This window comes from Solanum stenotomum, chromosome 11 (genome assembly GCF_019186545.1).
Source record: "Solanum stenotomum isolate F172 chromosome 11, ASM1918654v1, whole genome shotgun sequence".
Lineage (NCBI taxonomy): Eukaryota > Viridiplantae > Streptophyta > Magnoliopsida > Solanales > Solanaceae > Solanum > Solanum stenotomum.
In genome coordinates this window covers 27,716,858-27,731,965 of record NC_064292.1, presented here as the reverse complement: position 1 = coordinate 27,731,965, position 15,108 = coordinate 27,716,858, and the positions used below count along the sequence as shown (strand labels likewise).

Genomic DNA, 15,108 nt, shown 5'->3' with positions numbered 1-15,108 from the left:
GGGTCCATCGTCCGAGGACTCTTCCACCGTCCTTGAACCCTTCCTTAGAACCTTGCCTTAGAATAGTTTTCATAAGGCTTGGGTTCAAGGATGGGTTCACTGGCCGTGGACTCTTCCACCGTCCTTCAACCCTTCCTTAGAACCTTGGCTTAGAATATTTTTCACAAGGCTTGGGTTCAAGGTTGGGTTCACCGGTCTTGGACTCTTCCACCGTCCTTGAACCCTTCCTTGGACCCTTGCCTTATAATATTTTTCACAAGGCTTGGGTTCAACGTTGGGTTCACTGACCGTGGACTCTTCCACCATCCTTGAACCCTTCCTTGGACCCTTGCCTTAAAATATTTTCAGGTGTTACAAAGGTACATAGTCGGAGAACAACAACATAGCGGGAGAACAAATATATTTCTATTCTTCTAGCCCATAGATCCATTGTTCTATTAGTTCAAGTTTAGGATAGCCAGCATCCTTCATATTGATGGTTAAATATCCCAACATATCATATATCATACAGTACTGAGGATGCTTCTTATCTTTAGATGTAAAACAATGTGGATATCCAGAAGTATCAATCCAACTACACCCAACCTCCTTGACATTCCCATTTTGCACATTCCTCTTCTCACGTTATCTACAAAGTGCTAGTTTCCTTCCTCTGTATATATACTAGTATACGTGCCCACGCGTTGCGCGAATGATTTAAAATGTAATAATTTTATAATTAAAAATAATTAATAAAATATATTATGCACTTAATAATATATTTAATTTGTTATAATAATAATATAATAATAATACAAATCATTAACTTATTTATTTGAGCACATTGAATTAATATTATTAGTACACAATTTATTTTAACTATAACTATATCAGCTACACTTTTAGTTTTATAATATATCAGGTTAAATTCTTTGTAAGGATACTATTCATTTTATGATCATCTTATCTTTGATCAAATATCAAATACTTCAAATATTTTTATTTGTTTGTACTTTATTCATATCGTTTGAATAAAAAAGTATGTTAGTAATTTATTAACTCTAACATTTCATAAGAAATATTTGATATCATAAGATTGGATGGTATGTTGATACATTTTCTATATATATTTTATTGAAAATCAAAAGATTTTACAAAATTATTTTTTTCCGTATTAAATTTGTGCTACAATATGATAGAAAATTGATTTAAGGTAAAAATAATCTTAATAAATACAACCCCAGTGAAAATAATTTTTTTAAAAAAAGAAGTAACCAAATATAAAGGTAAAACTGACATATTGTTGAGATTGTCAGTTTTTAGAAAAATTAATTTTAAATAAATTAAAAAGAAACAATAGTTGAGGTAATTTTAAAAATAGTTTTTTCTTTTGGATATTTGTAAATAATCCAAATGGTTGATTATTATTTTTAATGTTTTAAATATTTTATTTTATGTTTAGTTTTATTATATTTGTCATTGTTTTTATTAACTAAAAAGTAAAAAGATAACAACATTAATATCTTTATTTTGAGTTGATATTATTTCAAATTGTGTGTGCAGTTATCTCCTAGACAAATTTGATGAAGATATGGTTATTATAACTTGAAATTGTTTAAATTATTTTATTTTTAAAATTAGGATTTAATTGTCAGTTTTTTATTTTAAAAAAGAAATTAAAATGCTCAACTTTCACAGTTAATAGGATTCCATAATTCATGGCTAGTTGGTGAAAGTCTTTATGTCGTATTTTATTTTAATTGAAAATAATTTTCAAAATCATCTCCTAGCCAAATTTGATGAAAGTATAGTTGTAACTATTTGGAACAACTCTTTTTTAAAAAAGAAAAAGAAAAAAAGACGAATTAAATTGCTAATATTTTTAGAATATAAAATAAATTTAAAACTATCAATTTTCACAGTACGGTTCCATAATTTGTGGATAGTTGGTGAAAGTCTTTACTCATCATTTTTTCCATTTAAATTAATTTTCAAACTTATCACCTATGTAAATTTGCAACACAAATTTAAAACATATTTTTTAAAAAAAGTTATACACAAAATTATAACGTATTTTTTAAAAATTTAAAACTCCCAATTTTCATATTAATGGGATCCATAATTCATGGATAGCTAGTGAAAGTCTTTACTTAGCTTTTATTTTAATTTAAGTTAATTTTCATTCTTATATCCTAGCTATATTTGATGAAAATATGATTAGAATTACATGGAATTGTTCATTTCTTGATTATTATTTAAAATAATGAATTTAAATTTTTGAATGTTTTAAAAATTAAAAGGAAATATATTTATTTTTTAATTTGTTTTAAAAATATGTAATTTTTCGTAAATATTCCTCTTTCTTTAGATCTTTTAAAATTTGCCAAAATAAAATGTTTCTCCATAACTTAATGTAATTTTTAGAACTCAGAAACAAATCTTACACATTTAATACAAACTAACAAACAACAATTAAAAAAAAAACCACATAAGAAAATCTATATTACCCACATAAAACCTTTGTGGGTAATAAATCTTATCTCTTTACATATTATAAAGAAAAGAAAGTTTATGCAAATTATATATTATACGATTTACAAATTATCACTTATATTTATGTTTTACTTTATGAATTTTCAACATAACATTGATATATTTACCTGGACATTTAAAGAACGAATGAAGTGTGATAGTCCAACAAATACAAATCATCACATTATGGTGATGAAGTGAAACTATCAATGCTTATTCCTTTACCATTGCCAGTATAATCTTGAAATGATCCCAAATGAAAAATGATGATGTACTTTGTTGTATTTCTTTTATCATTTCAGTCATTGTATGTTCCTTCTTGATCTTCTTTTTCTTCTTCTTGATCTCCTTCGTCATCTTAATATTTCTTTTGTTGTCCACTTTAATCTTCATTGTTGTAATATCGATAACATCAACGTCGTCGTCATTATCATTGTAGTCGTTGTTGAAATCGTTGCCATATTAACATTTTCAATATCATCCAATAAATAAATAAATTGCAAGCAGATATATGTCAACTCTCATTTATATTAATATAGAGAGATGGTACTATTATCTTCATTTATATGTAAATTAAATATAGTTAAATACATTTATTAACATATGAAAAGATAAATTTGTGAAATAGTAAGAGTTTATTTAGAATTCTATAAACATGAGTTTCTAGTTTTAATTAAGTTAATGTTTTTTTTTCTTTTGAAAATATAATATCTTCAAATTCAAATACTTCTAATCTTTCAATTCAAAATTTCCATTATAGTTTCATCATTAACTGCATGTTAAAAAAAATAAGATTAAAGAATTATAAATATGAAATATGCAGTAAGAAAAGAATCATAAATTATATGTAAATACATCAACACAGTTTGATTTTAAAACAAAACATAAGATGAAAAAAAATTAAAATATTACATGCTTGGCATAGTTATTGAATATAGTCTTAAAAGTGTTTCTCCTTCTACAACTACATATATTCATCACATAAATGGCTTGATCGTAACTTCATCAATTGGTCATCTTCAACATCTAGAAATTCCAAAATAAAGTACAATTATTGATAATGTAAACCACATAAAACAGAAGAAAAAGATAATAATAAAAATAATAAAAATTACCTTTCCATGAATGGTAAGGATTATTATTGTTTTGAATTTCCTTTATTGAGATGCATTTTTTTTCTTGGAAAAACTAAAGAAAAGACTACCGTATTTAAATTTAGTGAGTTAATACGGTTGAGTTTGTTTGGGGAAGGAAGTTAAGTAACTGGGTGAGGAATTTTAGGGATAATTATTTATAGTTGAAGTTTGTTTTTATTTTTAAAATTTTTTTTTTTTAAAAAAGAATAGATAATTAGATAGGTTTAGATTTCTTTACAATTTTGTATATCGCTTAAATATGCTTTAGTGTTATTTAAACGGTAAGTTGCAAAATGTATGTTTTTTTTAAAAAAATTGTTTTATATTGTTATTTATTTTTAAAGTTGAATTTAAATATTAAGTTCCAAAATAGATTTTTTTAAAAAGTATTTTTATATTGTTGTTTGTTTTTAAAATTGAATTTAAATGTTAAGTTTCAAAACCTTTTTTTAAAAAAATGTTTTATATTGTTCTTTGTTTTCAATATTGAATTTATTATTTAAATTAACTAAAACTATCAGTTTTAAAACTAAAATTTAAGAATAATTGTGGTAATGACACGTGACATTTTTTTCTCTCCTATTATATATAGATAGATTATTATTATTATTATATTATTATTATTATTATCATTATTATTATTATTATTATTATTATCATTATTATTATTATATTAAATTGTACTTCAATTTTAAAATTGTATTTCAAAAAGAAAAATTTAAAATTCAAATTTAAAAATAGTTTTCGTGGAAACTGATTCCTTTAAAATCCAAATTAAAAACAGTAACCTTTATTTCTTTTTGGTTAATTTAAGATAGATAATTAAAACATTTTTAATTAATTTTTGAATTTTAAAATTGTTAAATTTGTTGTGATGTTGACATGTGTCATTCTAATTCTAATTATTGACATGTGTCTATATTTATTTATTTAATTATTGATTATTAAATATTTAAAAATATTTAAAATTCTGAAAATTTTGTGGTGTTGACATGTGTCATTTTTTCTTCTCCTTTTATATATAGATAGATTTGAAAGCAGAACATGATAACCAGAAAATTCATCACTCCCCTCTAATTCAAGCTGCTTACTCGAAACAATTTTCCCCAATTAAAAATGTCTATGCACTCTGCAGGCTGCAAGGAGTGATCCCCATATTCCCAAGACATTACCCTCAACACCCAAGTGTTAAGAAAAATTATGAGCTTCATCCAACCGTCCAACTCTTCCTAACATGTCAACCACACAAGCATAGTGCTCTACTGACGGCTGAATCCCGTATTCTTCACCTATCAGCTCAAATATTTGAAGGCTTGAATCAACCAATCTGGTGTAGTTACAAGTAGACAGGACTGCTACAAAGGTAGCAATATCTGGTTCTAAACTATTCTGCCGAAAATAGTAGAACAATGTTAGAGCTTTCCTACCCATCCCATGAAGGCCATACCCCAAACTGATATTTGTATATGTCACAGAGTTCTTCTCAGAGATTTTAGAAAACACTTTCAGCATAATCAATGATTCCTGATTTCGAATACATGTCTACCAAAGCAGAAAAACATACACATTGTTCTCAAACAAAATGCGAATTGCAAAATAATGTAGCTGCTTGCCTATTGCTATACTTCCTGACTGGCTGCATGATGGGAGGATTGATGCTAAGGTCACAACATTGGTCTTCACATTCTGATCAAACATCTCCTTGAAGACAACAAAGGATTGTTCAATTAATCCATTTTGAGTGTTTCCAACAATCATAGCATTCCACGTGGCTTGATCCTTATCATATCTGAAGTTCTACTGGAATATTGCTTGTTCTTCTCTAATCATATTAGATTTGGAATACAAGTCTACCAGGTAACTCTCCATCCCTTCAATTGAATATTGTGCTTCAGAAGATAAGCATGGGTTTGTTTACCAATTTCCCTGTCCCTAAGATTTGATGCCGCAACAAGCAGGATGGTAATTGTTATATCATCAATTGCAACCCATAGCTTTTTCATCTTATATACAATCATCAAAGCCTCATTATCCAGTTCGTTCTGTACCAAAGCAGACACCGTGGTGATCCATGACACTATATCTCTTTTCTTCATTCCATTAAAAACTTTAAATGAATTGCCAACATTGTTACACCTAGATATCCTGTGAATCCCTGCACTTATTTATCAGACATGCATGTAGCTGTTGGGAAACTCCAAATACTGCAACTGTGAAGTTGCCATAAGAGCAGATACAAATATCAAATCATCAGTAGTAACATCATCCTCTGCATCTACAGCTTCAAGAAAGAGATTAACTACTTTAAAAGGAAAATTGTTCTGAATGTACCCGCTAATCATAGAGTTCTAGATCTCTGTATTTGTTTTACAAGTATTCTCAAATATTCTGGTCGCCAATTCAATGCAGCCAGGGTCACAATGGTAGCACTAACAACAAACAGATTTACATATGCATTACCCAATTTCACAAGAAATCCATACAGAACATCAGCAACTCTAAATCCCTTATTTATGATATAGGAATATCTTCGATCTCCAAAAAGATGACTTTGTAAGTTTCAGTATGAGTAATGATATTGTATTAATCGGCAGGAAAAACATTAGTAAAACTAACAACAGTTGGCTTAATGCCTAATCTCACCATCATAACAAAACACCTCACTACTTCCGAAAACCTCTTCCTTTTCACATACAATGAAAAAATAGTATTCCACGCAATAATATTTCTTTTACGCATAGTTCTAAACACACTTTCAACTAAATCACAATCAAAACCATTATCCAATGTAAGACAAGTAGCAGAGTACATATTCAAGAAAGAATTACTAACAATCCTACTAGGATGAATCCCAGAATGTAGAATGTGGCAATGCACAACATTACCTATAAGAATCCGTTTGGTCTCCACGCAAGCCTTGATAATAGAGGAATAAGTATACTGATGATATATGGATGAACCCACATGTTTCAATCGAGAATAGAATGTAATTGCTTCATGGGGCATGTTTTTACAAATAAACCCAATAATAATTGTGTTCCAAAGGACAATTGTTGGTTGAGGAATTGTATCGAATAGTTGGTGGGGGAGATGGGGTCAAACTAAAGTGAATTGTTCTGGGTTTTGGCTCTGTGAAACGACATTGTTGGTCGGTGAGGATTAGAGAAGAGTAATTTGGGAGATGGGTTAAGCTCAAAGATGGAGCCTGCGAGAATGTTAAAGAAGACAATGTTTTGGTCTTACAAATACTCAACCATTTCAAAATTATGATCTTACAAATATTTGGTCTTACAAATACTCATAAGTTGGAATTAATACTTTGTATTAAATTGGTGATGCAGTTAAGACCAAATACACATATGAAGATGTACTCTATCCACCTAGAAATATAATAATATATGAGATGTTTAGAAGCACACCAACATGGTCATTGATAAATAAGAAATTTTAAAATTTCAATTTAGTAAAAATGTAAGACGTGCAATAAGTTACAAGAAATGATATGAACATCAATTCAGATTATTAATGTCATCCTCAAGAACTGTACTGCCAACTCACATGTGTTCCTATTTTGTCCAAAAAGCCCCATTTCACCATTCTACATATGCTTTTGAATTCTGGTTTTGCATTTCATGATAATTAGGTAATGGGACATATCCAGACTCGATGGCATTGATATCTTCAATTAATATATTATAGTGATCCTTAATATCATCAGCTAATTTCCGAGGAAGTGCTTTGGTCATTTCCTCCAATTAATTGTTGTTATCCTCGTTGGTCGCAAAAGTATTCTCAAGGATTTTATCCTCCTCCTTAGTCCAGACGGAGTTATTGCATGTCTAATTGGTGTTCATTTTCTTTTAGATCTACAAGGAAAGCTCAAACATGAAAAAGTTAATCTCTTCAAGAGGATTCAGAAAATGGAGGAGTGTCCATAAATATCACGACCCAAATTGAGTCATGAGTGGCACCTACACTTAACCTCCTAAGTGGGCGGACCAAGGAATCTAAACCCCAACATATACCAATAATTCAACTACGAATATCAACAATAACGCGAAAGCTCCAACACTTATTAAAGTAACCAATCAAAGAATCTTCTAAAGTCTATTACATATTATCCCCAAAATCTGAAAGTCATCACATCAAGGACATCTAATCTTCAAATACTAAGTCTAAGAGTATTAAAGACACCAAAATAAATGAATAACATAGTTTATGTCCGAAAACAAAGGACATCATGCCATGACCAGGAGAATCCAACACAAGCTCGAATAAATAGCTCACCCTTAAACCTAATATGCTGAGACTGGCTAGAGCTGAGGGCGAGTCAAATTCGCTGATACACTCGCTGCACTCCATAAAAGGAAAACAAAGAAATATACAATTAGGGCTCAGTACGGGGCAACATGTACTGAGTAGGTATTATCGGCCAACCCAAAATAGAAACTAATATACAATAAATAATAGTATAAAGTCAACTATAGCACTTAGCAAGTNTTGAAACAAGTACGTAATCAATCACAATGTCAAGCACACACACGAGGACTCATGCCTCCACATCACACTCGTTTGGGAAATGCGTTCATTGAGATTGAGTACATTAAGTTAATTCAATATCTTTTTCCTTTAATGTTACCGTGTCAGAACGTGACACTCCGATCCAATTATAAAATGTCGGAACGTGACACTCCGATCCAATAATATCGTGTCAGAACGTGACACTCCGATCTAAAAATACTGTGTCGGAACGTGACACTCCGATCCAAAAATACTATGTCGGAATGTGACACTCCGATTCAAAAATACCGTGTCGAAACGTGACACTCCGATCTAATAATATTATTAATTTATCATTTATTATCACCACTTTTCAATTCATTAATAATATTACATCAAGCCTTCTTTATTCAAGGCATCACTTCGATAGAGAGGTTTTCAGATTATAAATCTCACGGTCTCAGGACTTTAGACCAATCACAAACCACACAACCAAGCCATACAATCACACAGTCAAGTACATAGAGAACTTCACAATATCATTCAATGCATATCAATCGCTATTAAGAGTTTATCTATCAAATAGAATAAATCATAACCTACCTCCACCGAAGAACCGAAGTGAAAAAGCTACTTCTCCAATACCTTTCCTTTCCTCAATGCCTCCGAACCCTTCCAATCTATCAATTATATGTGCATAATTCGTAAGTTAACGAGTCTATAAACACTCAAACTATAATCAATTTTCTAAAGTTCAAGCCTAAGGATTTTCTAAATTCTTCCAATTAGCATAATCTTTAATGAAATTTAAAATAATACGAGATACCTAATATTTAATTACATATCTCAATACATCAAAATATAATTTATAATAAGATGAAGAAATTTTAATGTTTAAAAGTTCAATCCACTGGTTACGAAACCAGTGGCAATGAACACCTCTACCTATACACCCACACTTAATACTCCAATTCTTTACATGATTAATGTTCTGGGCCTAACTTTTCTCTCAGCATTCATCTAACATCAAATACTATACAAATGCACACTTCCACTTTATAATATAATATAATAATAATAGTAAATAATTAAAGTTGAGGCCACTGGTTACGAAACCAGTGGCAGACGAACTAACAGCGATCCAAACCCAATTTAATTACAACGCCCAGAACCAAATTTGATGAACAATCATAGTACAACCTTAGTTGCTCCTCATTAATGTTTGATCTCCACCTTCCAATCACAATGCACCATTAATATTCAATTGACATCCTTATATAGCCATAGTGTTTTACAATATAATAATCATATGACAATACAATAAGATAAGGACCACCAACTTACAAGTAACTCAATTCGGGGAAGTAAGTAGATAATCCAAAGCCTACCAAATTTGTAAGTTTAAGTTTACACTTCCATTAACATCATACGAATAATAATAATACTATATTCAAGCAACCATTAACATTGGCAGGGAATAGATTTGAATTGAAATTTGTGTACCTGCGATAGATCTTGTCATTCTCTCCTCTAAGGGTTTGTGCCGCAATCAGTTTGTGTTATGACTAAAAATTAATAAACTCCTTAACTTATTTTCCTATATAGGTCAGACTTAGGGTATTAAAATCAATTCTGGACTTGACCCATTAACCATCAACTAATATAAATTAATTATTTCATAAATATTCTCCAACTAATAAATTATTAAAACTACCCCATTAATTTTATAATTATAGTTACGAATAGTCCAAAATACTCATTTACAATCTATCGAAAGAGTCTTTTATGCAATAAAAAAGTTCTAATACTCAAAACGACCAAAATGGTCGTTACAATAGATACCAATTTACCCATTTTTCGTCCTCGAACGATCAAAGAAGACAGGGATATGAAAGGGTAGTTGTTTCAACGATTACTCCAAAATATTAGTCCCACTATCTCATCTCAAAAGTATCAAACCAACCAACTGGAGATCTACACCTTCTCTCGTACAATGCCTCAAATGGGGCTATCTCAATACTCTAATGATAACTTTTGTTGTATGTAAGCTGAGCTAACAACAAAATTATTCCCAAGTTGACTCTTCAACTGACAGATTCTTCCGCTAGACCTTGACACAACCATTAGGACAAATATTTTCTAACATAATCATGATAAAATCTTGAATCAATATTGGTTACAACCAGGAGTGAACCTGAACCAACCACCACACACTCGTAATGCACAAACTATCGTAGATCTTGTCAAGATTACATCCTCACAACAAAATATTTCCTCGAGCTTAAGCTATAAAAATATGATCTTTAGACAACAAGTAATCATCTAGGAGAATCGAACTCATCTGATCCAAAGATGGAAATTTACAAGTAACTACCATTGAGTGATACTCCCAAGCATACAGAACGTCTAACAACATTGTCGAAATGCTAGATTAGTAGCTATTCTAGACAAACGTTAAGAATGACAAAACTAGACCCCATGGTCCCCACATTCAATCACACATAGCCAAAACATGATACCGATGATGACATAAATCTTAAGTCTATTGAAAAACTATAAATTTTCAAGGTAGCTCTCTTATAAATCCTCATAAACTAGCATACTTCAACTATCCCAACCAACACAAAATCTTCCATAACTGGAATGAACAAGTCTAACCAAGGATGCTACCCTACCAGGAATACAATCACAGAATCGGTACACCCAAACCACTATTAGGGGCTCATCCATAGAAGCGAAAACACACACGAACGTAGAAAGTGAACCATACTTTAAACCACACCCAGAATGAAGCAGTTGGTCACATATGAATGACCAAGGTCGAATAACTCTAGATACGTCTATATCAAACATTTTCATTCAACCGATGCTATCTTTTTGATTTTCTAGCTACCCATAATCACCAATTTAGTCCCTATTATAATCATACACATATTCGATATATCAAAACTCTACATACTTCTCACAGTACTCCATTGAAGCCAACACTCGTAATACTAACAAACATCATAACTACATCGTCCAGTTACCTTACTCTCAAACTATCACTCGTATAAAAGACTTCTTAGCAAACACATTGTCGCCTCTAAAAGTTTCAAACTATGACTCCCCCTCTTTCTATTTAAGCATTTCATGACAAATATGAGTCCCAAACAAGGCTAATAGCACCAATTTAAAATTTGATAGCACCTTTCCATCGAGATAAAACTATTAAATCACACCCAAAGTCAACTTCACACCACTTCCACATACCATGCTTTAGCTACCATTCTAAACCATCACATACCTCATGCCAACACTTAGGGAAATTCTTGGTCACTCAAATTACTCTGTATACTATAAGCTCAGAACCTCTATTCACCATAAAATGTTCATGTAACGCATCATTACATTCTATGTAGTCCCATCAATAGAGTAGTATTAATCCAACTCTAAATTCTCCATACCTCACTGTTTGTCACCCAAACCAAAATTCAATCTTTCTAAAAGTCGATGATAAACTCCTAGTAAGTCTGTACCGAACCAATTCACATCTCACAATCATATCTAAACTTATTGGCAAAATTCAATACAACCTTCAACTACACCCCAAGGGTTTATATGAGAGGTATTTTTCCTTCATTTTTTTTTCAAATTCTTTCCATGGTGCAACATTCTAAATATCTCGACCCTTCAATATATTAGACTCTTGTTTCCCTAGCTCGCTTACCGATCTCCTCCTTTTACCAACAACCCATGACATTTTACTTCACAATCTAAATCAAAACTTTGAGGGAAACCCTTCCTTAGATCCTTTAAGAATCAAAAGTAACAAACTTTATGACTCCAATCATGTGTAAGTCCTTTCAAATGCTCGACACCCGACTCAATCGATCATTTATTACCTTACAAATTCATACCTTGAAAAAATATATCACTAGAAATGCAGACTTATAATGAAAAATTTGAATTGTAAATCCAACTGTGTAACTCAATGCCCTTATTTATCTACATTTGCTTATACTTTGAAGACTTTTATGAATTCCTGTATCTTAACTTATCATTGCTCGTCTATCCATCGATCTTATCATATCCTTCACTAAAAATTCAACCATACTCATTACTAAATTCAACACTACAACAGAATTTAGTATCACCCTCGAGCTGAACGACTATATACTCCTTTCTTAAGTTTTATCCCAATAGCTTTTAACCAATCTGATGAACCTGTGACACTATTACCATAAAAGAGCAAAACAGATGAAATTACACATCTCTGAACCCAATTCTCAATCCCTTTGAAGATACCTTTTAAGTCCTTGCAACCGGAGAAAATATTCTTACTCTCACCTCTTTCTGAAGGTTATACTCATCCCACTGATTTTATTTCATTTTCATTATGACTCTAGCTCCTTTAAATTCTATTCGAACGGTGGCCCAACATCTCTCAAAATTTTCCATACAACCATGTTACTCACTAAATAGTAGAAAATGCAACCTTAGATACTCACAAGTCATTATTACCATACAAAATTTATTTAATCATTAATATGTGTTCTATATTTGCATGTCAATCACAATCTATCACTAACTTGTATTACCATCATGTTCAGTAACCCCTTGTCATCATCACGAAGTCAACCTTTTCATTGACATGACACATCAACCTAGTTATATCAATCAAATCCAAAGGACTAACACAAATTTTATGCACACTTTCTAACTAAAATCTTCAAATGCATTCACCCAAGTATACTCACTGACTTTCTTTATCCATAAGTTTGTCATTCTGGTATCAATCTACTCCTTTGGAGCTTAGGATAAAATCACTAGTCCTAGAACCCTCAAAATAGACTTCGCTACCTAATGCATTAATACCGTACCAAGGATCCACCACTAAAAACTTCCTTAAAACAATGCTTAACCCAAGCATTCGTAGTAACAAACTAGTTGGTTTCTCACATGTGAATACAACACTGAATCTCATTATCTGAACATGTCATACAACTGATGACTCATTTAGTTGTTAATATTTCCAATTGACAATCAACATATTCATTTCCATATAACACTAGAACCACATTGTGAAAGTCTGTTAGATCCATCACACATCATACCTATCTAGATGATCTTACCCGAATAGCTCACACATTTCTACCCATTGAATAGCTGCAAAACACTACCAAATTTATTCTGTCTTTAACCCAAGCAATTTGCATTCTTTCTTAGATCAGGTCGATAACAAAAGTAACACACTTCATAACTCTAATCAAGTAAGCATCAGTACTGTTCTACTAGTCGTATTGTGACCCTCTTTGGTATACACTCAATCTATAAAATTGTAGTAGAGATTCTGACCTCAATTGGCGCAACCTAATTTCATCATTTTCTAAACAACCTATACATGTAACAAAAACTTTACTAATTGTATTTCTAAAGTAATGATGTTCATTTTCTAGCTGTCCCTTACGAAACTTCTTGTGTGTTGTCACATATCTAGATAAAGTACAAAATTTGACCTTTTAGGTTGTAAAAAATATCTTTCGTTTCTCTGTATTCAGGAAGCCATCTCTCCTCTTATCGCTCAAAGTTTGGGGTATATAATTGGATGAAGAAGCTAGAAAATGCTACCTTAAATCATAGGTAGTGCCTTTACTAATCGACACTCAACATGAGACTACCACCACATTTTACGTCTCTCCAAAACTAGTATGTCACAAACTCAACACTAAGACTCTCCACTCTATTCATTTTATGAAGCAGGTCAAAACAATCAACAATGAAAGCATAAGCATCTTCATAATCAATACGCATGAAGAAATAGGGTTTCAACTTTATGGACTTAAATAAATAAAAAATCATGTTGATCACTAGTCATTACAGGCCCTGTAGTCAATCGAGAAAATATACCTATTTCCAAGGACACATTTTTTTCCCTTTCTGGTGTTGTTATTTCAACTTCTAATACTCCAGTACTAACTACATGTGAAATAAAGTGAATAAGTTTAGATACCAATTTGTATCACCTACATACCAATTGGATTCAAGTAGTAGCACGAAAGAAAGAAAGAATGAAATTTTCCTAAAGTCTAATAGCCTCTCGAAGAAAAGTAAAGGCGTCCCCATACCGTTCCGCAAGACTCTACTAGACTTGTCCTTCTGTAATGAGATCACCGAACCTAACGCTCTGATACCAAGTTAGTCACGACCCAAATTGAGTCATGAGTAGCACCCACACTTAACCTCCTAAGTGGGCGGACCAAGGAATCTAAACCCCAACATATACCAATAATTCAACTACGAATATCAACAATAACGCGAAAGCTCCAACACTTATTAAAGTAACCAATCAAATAATCTTCTAAAGTCTATTACATATTATCCCCAAAATCTGAAAGTCATCACATCAAGGACATCTAATCTTCAAATACTAAGTCTAAGAGTATTAAATACACCAAAATAAATGAATAAAATAGTTTATGTCCGAAAACTAAGGACATCATGCCATGTCCAAGAGAATCCAACACAAGCTCGAATAAATAGCTCACCCTTAAACCTAATATGCTGAGACTGGCTACAGCTGAGGGCGAGTCAAATTCGTTGGTACACTCGCTGCACTCCAAAAAAGGAAAACAAAGAAAAATACAATTAGGGCTCAGTACGGGGCAACATGTACTGAGTAGGTATCATCGGCCAACCAAAATAGAAACTAATATACAATAAATAATAGTATAAAGTCAACTATAGCACTTAGCAAGTGATAAGAAACCACAACATGAACAAGTGACAGTTGAAGCAAGTACGTAATCAATCACAATGTCAAGCACACACACGAGGACTCATGCCTCCACATCACACTCGTTTGAGAAATGCGTTCATTGAGATTGAGTACATTAAGTTAATTCAATATCTTTTTCCTTTAATGTTATCGTGTCGGAACGTGACACTCCGATCCAATTATACCGTGTCGGAACGTGACACT

At 31.6% G+C, this 15,108-nt stretch overlaps 1 pseudogene; it reads right to left on the bottom strand.

The window, feature by feature from the left end:
- Positions 1-405: 405 nt before the first annotated feature.
- LOC125845805 (pentatricopeptide repeat-containing protein At3g22150, chloroplastic-like) lies at positions 406-7,393 on the bottom strand (annotated as a pseudogene).
- Positions 7,394-15,108: the final 7,715 nt, after the last annotated feature.